Here is an 8,804-nt window from a genome sequence, read left to right as displayed (position 1 = left end):
TTGCCCGTCTAGACCCACAGGCAGGGACATGACCCCAGAGGAAAGAAGGAATTCACGTCAGGATTTTCAGCATGAGCCATGGGTTGGTTATCTTTTCCCTCTAGTAGTATCACCTAGGACTCTCACTCTGCAACCACAACTGATTTGAGGGGACTTGCTTCACTCATGGACACACTGAATCCCCAAGCCCCCAGTCTCAGCAGGCCACTTGCTACATGCATGGCCCAAATGCAGACTCCGCAGCCAGCTTCTGTGAGACTGAACATCCCCATTTGGGAAAGGACAGTGTCCCGGCTAGCACAGGGCTGTCCCTTCATGGCCCACCTCCAGAGCCCTTCACCACATGTGTTTCTGTCATGGAAGAATCTTCTCTCCTGGGGTAAGCCTTCAGGGGATCATCCCACTCGTCTTTGCTGATAATCTGCTGGCAACACTTTGCTGCTGAGCAAGCTCAGCCCTGGGCTGACCAGGATCCGAACCCTCACACGAGCAGCCAAGAGCTCCAACAACGATCATCAACTGTATGAAGGACCAAAACAATACCACCTCAGCAATCCTGTTTGATTGTGGGCAGTTGCGGCATGACAACCAGTTGAGAAAGTTAGGGCTCCTGGTGTCCAGCCTGCAGTTGATGCTCCCTGTTCAATGTCCCAGAACCAATGGGCTGGAGTGAAATGATGTCCCCCATTCCCTACAGGAAGAGAGGGGAGATGGGTGTGGATCCCATAGGTGGATCATCCACACCCCTGCACACCCACAATCATCATTCCAGGATTCACGTTTTACCAGTGATGTCAAGGTAATACTCCTTAAAGATCACTCTTTTCAACAAATAGGGGTGGTCCCGAAAGGGAAAGTTCAGCTTGCTGCATGACCGTGGATGATTCACACCTGTACCTGCTAGGATAGGGAGGAGGGAAAAGGTGCAAGCTTCTAGGGTCCTCAAGCTTGCCTCCCAGGCAGGCATTAACAGCTTCCATGAAGCCTCTCCAAACTCTCACAGTATAGGAACATGAATAACATGATCCTCCCACACCCCACTAAGTCCCATACCCACCTGTCCTCATGTAGCTGAGAAAGTCTTTATCTTGGTCGCTGATCATGACAGAAGCTTGAGGGTGGTTCATAATCTTCCTGAGGTCAAGGAGCCATTTATGCCACATGCTGGGCCAAGAAGAGCCAGGAGCATCATGCCCTACTCTGGGGTGGAAGAACGACATGGGAACAGGCATCTTCAAGGATGCTGGGCACTTCTGCTTACCCAGCCACTACTGATGAGCTCAGGCCCTGCCATACCATCAGAAAAGCTCATGGCTCTGTGTTCCTGGTGGTGTTCTGCATCTGCAGGTGGTCTCCATCCCCAAGCAGGGGCTGTTTCTGATAGCTATTATTTCCCAGACCTGTGTATGCTGCGTAGTGGCATGTCACCGCTTACATGGTAGGACTTACAGTCATTGTGACAAACCCTGTCTGAAAGCAAAGGAGTTGGTGTTGGCTAGTGTATGTCTACATATGTTGTGTGGGTTTGTGTATGTGTGTGTGTGTGTGTGTGTGTGTGCGTGGTGTGTGTGTGTTGACTCCCATATCTCAGTTATCTTTGGAATCATTCACCTTTACAACAATAACTGTCATTTAAGGCTGCCCTGGTGTACTGTCTCTGTCCTTTCTGACTTAGAGGCTGTTCCTCCTCAGATCAGGCCTGAAGTAGACACACAAAGTCATGGCTGCGACACGTACAGGTGTGGCCCTGCCCAGACCCTACTCAGCTGTGCCTTTGGAGCCTGCCAACTGCCCAGTACCACACTTCCTTCAGGGTCCACCAGCACCCATCTTGCGCCCTTGCCTCCACCCCTGCTCCTGCTCCTGCCTCTGCACCTCCCCCTCCTCCTGAGCAGCGGACCACAGGGAGTAGCAGAAAGGATACCACGTTGGCCCAGAAGCCAGGGATGCCCTGGATGATGGCACTCTTCTGAGCCAAGTCACGCTTCCTCCTCTCATGGCTCTTGCACGTGAACCAAACGTAGGCCCTGCAGGTTTTCTCAGGCTCAGAGCTCAGATCCCCTTGCAGGGTCGCCAGTGCCTGCAGCACATCTAGTGCCGGAAGCTCACTCGGGCCTCCAGGCCTTTCCTGGCACTGCTCCTCCACCGTCTTCTGCAACTCCAACGAGGAACCCGGTTGCTGCTCCTCATCTGGCACAACCTCCACATCCTCAAAGATGTCCTCTGTAAGCAGATAGAAACCCTGTCTGATCCCTGCCACGACTCCGTCCACCTGGGCCTCCCCGTCCTCTCCTGCCTCCACTCTGAAGAGGGTGGCATCTTCGCCTGGTGTGACCACTGGTGGCTACAACGTCCCAGCCATGCGCAGCATCATCAGGACAGGCCACGGGGCCCCATCCCCCTGAGAACCCAGGCTCACAACTAAGCAGGTCTGGGGTCCCAGGACTCTCCCTCATTCCTCTGACCACCTCTCACGCTCCCTTTGGCTCAGGCCATGACCTCAGCCTGGGTCAGATGCCAAGGGACAGGACATAATAGCATCACAGCAAGTGGTAAGCAATGGCAGGCCCAGGGTGCAGTAATCCTGTGGGGCCCACTAGCGTTTTTGCTGTGGGGAGTGTGGGGCATGGTTCAGAGGCTATGACTCATGTGTGTGAGGGGCCGGCTGAACTATAGAAATGGATGGTGGCAGTCCAGGACAGGATGAACGGGCCCTGGGCCATCAGCCATACAGGCGGGGCTCTAGGCTGTGAGCCACACACAGGCAGCAGACCCAAATCTAGATCAATGGCCGAGAGGGGGGTGGAATGTAAATGATGGACACGCCCCTAGACCGGAAGGCATCTTCCGTGGTTCCTGGGATCTGCTCCACTGCGTGGCCAGACTCTGCTCCAGAGAGCTAGCAGGTTTTGCATCTGCCGCTACCTCAGGCGCTGTCATTGGTCTGGTTCTGGAAATTTCCAACCACGGATTCCTGATCCACAATCCAAACAGCACACTCCTGTGTCCCACAGGACCTTCAATAACTGTGGAGCTCTCCCTGAGTATCCAAAGGATACACAGGGGTGCCACGTGGCTGAACACTTTTCTCCATGGGACAGGCAGACTGTTGCTGGCCGGATGCTAGGGGAGTAGAGGAAAAACCCCACCATTTGCCACATTGATGTCTTGTTCAGGGACACCAGGACCTTAGGGCATAGAGCTCTCTGTCTCTTTGTCTCTGCTTTGGCATAGCACTGTTTGGAGCAATCCTTCCTTGTGTGTACCAGGGCTGGTGTCTGTGTGTCTCCGTCTCTTTAAGTGGTGCTGTTGCCGTTTGCCACTCTATGGACACCAGCGCTTATAGGAGAAGCTTATCCTTGGAGTGAAGGCAAGCCCTTCTCCTCCTGAGTGAGTTGCACCAACGGGAGATCAGATATTTTTAGTCCACAGGTTTGGAGAGTGCTTTCTCAATCTTGAAAGCCAACAGTGGGCAGTCACTGCTGAACTGCAGAAGGGGTCGGGTAACCCTCCCTCCCTCACTGGACAGACATGAACCTGCACAGGCCTGAGGTGGCTTGGCCACACTTTTCACAGAGGGAAAAATGGGCATGCTCTGCTGGCATGAGGAAGCACCCTGAACCTTATTCAAATTCCTGCCAGTGAGTCGCTAAGGACAACTCCCTGTTAAGCTCTGTGACTCACTGGTGCGGGAGACATGTACGTCTGCCCATTTACCCTATCGAGGCCCTTTCAAATGGTTCTGCTCTCCATCTGAGAACACGTACCAGCCTGCCCAGGTACCCAATCCTGTGGGGCTGGGAGCAGCAACAGGAGCAATCTAAGCCATCCATCCTATAGTCCTGCCCCCCTATATATGCTTTCTGCAAAGAGTACAAAGAGTGATGTTTCAGACTGGAAGACTATACAGGTAGCAATTGCCTATGCTGCCGTGCTGGTCCATTTTTGAAACCTCACATAAATGGCAAGTGTTGCTCATGCTCGTGGTACGGTCAGGCAAAGAATGCCCAGTGTTTGAGATGGATGGAAAGGCCTTTGTAGCTGCATGTCCAAGGGGCTGTGGGGTCACCCACCGTGGGTTCTGTGTCAGGGATTGCAGCCTGTTCTGTGTCTTGGATCCTCTGCACTCTCACTGGTGGCCCCCACTCAATTTCTTCCCGCCTCTCCTTTCTGCCAGGCTTCCTGGGTGTATCACTGTGATTCCACTTAGAAACTGCTCACTCAGTGAGATAACAGGCATTAGTACCCTGGCTCCAGCGCTTCTCATGGCCTGAGTATGTACCTTTCCCTATGGCTTTCATGTTTTTGCTCTCCAACTTTCATCACCTGGCTCGGTCATTTCCAACACTTCATATTCACAAGTGTACTGTCAGACGACTTTGGCTCACATATGCAAACACATGTGTGTGTCCACACTAATATCCCTGACAGGAAACTTGCATATATGCAGAAGTACAAGCTTTCTTCTCCAGAAACATGAGTTTTGGTAACCACCCGAGTTTCTTTGTCCTGGTTATTTTCTTTCACATACTCATCGATCATGTCCGGTTGCACTTCTAACTCTGTGATTTATCCTCAAAGGCTACAAAATTTTGGCATTTGCTACTGACAGGGACCGATCTGCAGAGAATGGGGCAGGTTGGAAACGCTCGCCCTGGACAGCTGAGTGACAAGGCACCTGCGTTCTGCATTCTCCCATCACCTTGGACAGCTTCCCAGACCAGTCAGGCTATTGTGATCCATTGTCTGTGCAACCCTTCAGGGGACCAGAAAACAAGGACGTCTGGGCTCAGCTGACGTAGGGAACTGTCTTCTTGGTGTGCACCTATCTAGGTCATACCTGGTCAAATTCGTGTCCCTTTTGCTAGCCTACCACCCTTTAGGGCCCACAACATTCTGAGTGAGGCCCCCTGTTCTTTCTATCTGTGTAGTTTCGATGTGCACCTGTCTACCTGTGCTTCCAAGTGCTATCTCCCTTTAGCAGGAAAAGGCCAAAGAGATGCCTGAGCCTCCATCGGCCCCCAGGGACTGTGATGGGCCTGTGTGTGATCCAATGCTGTGAGGATTCATGTTTATGTTTGGAAAAACCAATACAATATTGTAAAGTAAAATAAATAAAAAATATAAAAATTAAAAAAAAAATTCTTCCTTTAGATGAAGATTGTTTGCAACCCAGTGTGTGTCCATTGGCTGGACATGGTCCTTGGAATTTTGCAGATGGGTTTGGACCCTAAACTTCAAAATGATTGCAGAAGGTAGAAAGACATTTAGACGTTGTTCTACGAAAGCAAGAAGAAAGGCACTAGTGCCAAAAAGATAACTAACAGGGAACAATAATTGTCTTGTATCATTGGAAAAATATAATGGTCCCAGGGAAAGCATTTAGATAATATAAAAAGCATTCTTGGGAAGGAACATTCAGACTGTCAGGAACATTTTCTACACCTCAGGACTTGTGAAATAGTGGTCCAAAAAAAGAGGCAGAAACTGTCTTCACTGAAACATGGAAAGTCAACTGAAAATTGAACATGATAAAAACTCCAGTTAGGCATCTCTAATCTACTTCTTAAAGATGAATTTGCCTAGATTTACAGTGAAGAAAGATTTTGAACTATAGCCCAAGAACGAACAAGCTATTGCTGCATGGAAAACATAGATATGTCTCATTAAGTATAATGTTAAGTAATGTAAGCTAAACACAGAGACGTATACTGTATGATTCCGTTCATGTAAAGGTCCAAAAGAGACAAAACTAATCTATGTGTTGAAAGTCAGATATCCTAGTTATCTCTGGAGTGCGGTGATTGGGAGAGACACAAGAGAGTTTTCAGGGTTGCCAGTGATGTTCTGTTTCTTGATTTGGAAGCTAATTACGTGGATGTGCTTAGTTTCTGAGTATCCATTGAACTGTAACTCCTGATTTTTGTATTTTTCTATATGTGCATTTCAATAAAAAGTTATAAAGCTTTAAAAATAAATAAATACATAACAATGTAGTGAGGAAGGTGCACATAGATCAAGGGCCACTTCTGATACAAGCCGGGCAACCTGAGGCCATAAAGATAAGCTGGTATTTCCACACGTAGTCCCTTCTGTTTATGACTATCCTGACTCATGGAATCCCCAAACAGATGATGACCTGGGAAACCTGCCCTTTGTCCCTTCTGTTTATGACTACCCTGACCCACGGAATCCGCAAACAGATGATGACCTGGGAAACCTGCCCTTACTGGGCCCACAGCTCAAGCCTCCCTTGGGCAGATAGCAGTTTTCTATCTCAAAAACAACAAGGGGGCTTGATTCCACCTGCCCTCACTGATTTGCTAAATGCAAATAGTCTCTTTCTCAGGGTCTCATTAGGCCCAAGTAGGACTCCTTAGAGTCAGGCATCCCTGCTTGCCGACAGAGCCCCTGTGCCTAGGAAGCCAGTCCTCAGTTGGGCACAGGGATATCGAAGACGGTCACCGAGGACGCAGCTTCCCTCTGAGTTTCAAATGGTGCAAATCCCCTATCAAAACATCAGACAGCCTGCTGCAGCAAGATTGTTAGAATCCTCTCTCAAGTGCAGACACACACCTTTGCCCCTCAGGCCCCAAAAGCCATGGGCAAGGCCCAGATGAAAGAAGGAATTTACATCAGGGCTTCCAGCATGAGCCATGGGGTATCTTCGGCAGGACTTTCCCTAGACCCTGAAAACCAGCAGGCCCCGAACTACCCCCAGGGGCTTCCCTGTCTCCCACTCTCCTGAGGTCCCTTGGGACATGCAATGAGCCCACCATCCTTGCTTCCTGCCTGTTCCCTCCCTCATTGGCACGCCCTGGCAGAGGAGCACACACGTACACCAACACCTGCACTTTCTTCGCCTTTCTGCACTACCAGGGAGACTGGAAGTGCCTGGAGCCATGCCACGCTCACACCTTGTCTCTCTTAGGATGCCTGTGATCTTGAATGGACAATCTACCTTAGCATGTCTTGCATTTCCTGTCACATCGTGCCAGTGTGTGCCACCCTCATGGGGAGAGCGTGCTGGCTGATGGGCTGATCCTGGGCAGCACTGGTCCAGGACCTTCCCGGGTCTCCTTTTTATGTGTGTGGAACAAGTCTCCAGGGCAGCAGGCAATCTGTGTCTCTTTCTCCTTCAGGTCTCTTCGTTCTCAGCAAGACCATAGCCTCCTCAACCATCCCAGGTCCTCTGTATCCGCATCCACCATTTCCGCATGCTGGCTCCTGTCCGCACAGACTGTGGGCTCCACAGGCGGTGGTTTTAAATCCCCACAACACCTGATTTGCCCTGGGTGAATCCAGAGACCATGTACCCGTTCTTCCTGGTCCAAACACATACTACAACACGGAAGAAATGGTGAGCGTGTTTCTGTATTTTGTCTAATTGCAGATTTCTGGAGCCAAGTTCCTGTGTTATTACTGGCCATCCTTTCCTCATTCCCATCCTGGACAGGGGCACTGTGGAGATACAGTGAGCAACCACCCTCAGACTTGTGATGCCTTGTGTCTCCTCTTCTGGTTGCTTGGCATCTCCTCTCTTGTTGCCTTCATCTCTGCTTATTCCCTGGACCAGACACACATACACACGCACATACACACATAAACACAGGCAACACAAGCCTACATGTGTATACAATTACAGACTTGATACAGAGACACAAACGTGTACAGGGAGCACAGGTGTTTCAGGAGCTGAAGACACCATGTCCAGCACTATTGGAGACGGCGTCAGTAGGCACCATGTCCTGCCCTTGGAGCTCCCTGTCCACCTCCTCCCTGAGCACTTCTGAAGGCAGCCTGAAGCAGCTTCCAGCGCAGCATGTGTGGTTGTGGAGAGACGCCGATTGGTGGATGTGTAAATTCACAGATCACAAGGTCAGCACACAGGTGCACTGGGACACTGGACAGTATGCCCTTCAATAATAGGCTTTCCCAGTGTAAGGGGCGGGAGAGCAAGGCACAGGCATTCTTAAACTCATTGAATAACAGGAGGCTGGGGAATGGCTTGACACATGGAAAGAAGATTCTGACAAAGATACTTAATTCATCCTGTTTCTAGTAGTATCACCTAGGACTATTGCACTGAGGGAGACTTGCTTCACGAGGACACACCGAGTTCCAAAGCCCCCAGTCTCAGCAGGTCATGTGCTACATGCAGGACCCAAAGTCTGGCTCTGCAGCCAGCTTGCATGAGCTTGAGCATCCCCATTTGGAAAAGGACAGTGTCCTGGCGACGACACGGCTGTCCCTTCAGGGCCCACCTCCAGACACCCGCCCCACATGTGTCTCTGTCAGTTACCGCTCATGGCAGAACCTTCCTTCCTCAGGTAATACGTCACAGGATCGTCCCACATGTCTTGACCGATGATCTGCTGGCAACACAAGCAAGGTCAGCCCAGGGCTGACCAGGCCCAAACACTCTCGTGAGCATCCAAGAACTCCAACATCAGTCATCAACTGTATGCAGGCCCAAAGCAACCCCAACTCAGCAATCCTGTTCGATTCTGGGCAGTTGTGGCCTGACAACCCGTTGAGAAATTTAAGACTCCTGATATCCAGCCTGCAGCTGGGTGCTCCTCATTCAAAGTCCAACAACCAGTGGAGTGGAGTGGAATAACATGCCCTATTTCCTGCAGAAAGACAGGGAACACAGGGGTGAATTCCGCAGGTGGATTATCCATCCCCTTACACACCTACACCTCCATGAAGCCATGTCTTACCAGTGATGTCAAGGTAATACTCCTTAATGATCACCATGTTCCAGAAGTAGGAGTTGTCCCCAAAGGAAAAGATCACCTTGC

At 50.5% G+C, this 8,804-nt stretch overlaps 1 pseudogene; it reads right to left on the bottom strand.

Annotated features, from left to right (window-relative positions):
• Positions 1-313: 313 nt before the first annotated feature.
• Positions 314-2,533, bottom strand: LOC108635052 (annotated as a pseudogene).
• Positions 2,534-8,804: the final 6,271 nt, after the last annotated feature.

This window comes from Capra hircus, unplaced genomic scaffold, assembly GCF_001704415.2.
Source record: "Capra hircus breed San Clemente unplaced genomic scaffold, ASM170441v1, whole genome shotgun sequence".
Lineage (NCBI taxonomy): Eukaryota > Metazoa > Chordata > Mammalia > Artiodactyla > Bovidae > Capra > Capra hircus.
Note: the sequence above shows the minus strand (reverse complement) of the source record. Positions and strands in the feature narration are given on the sequence as shown.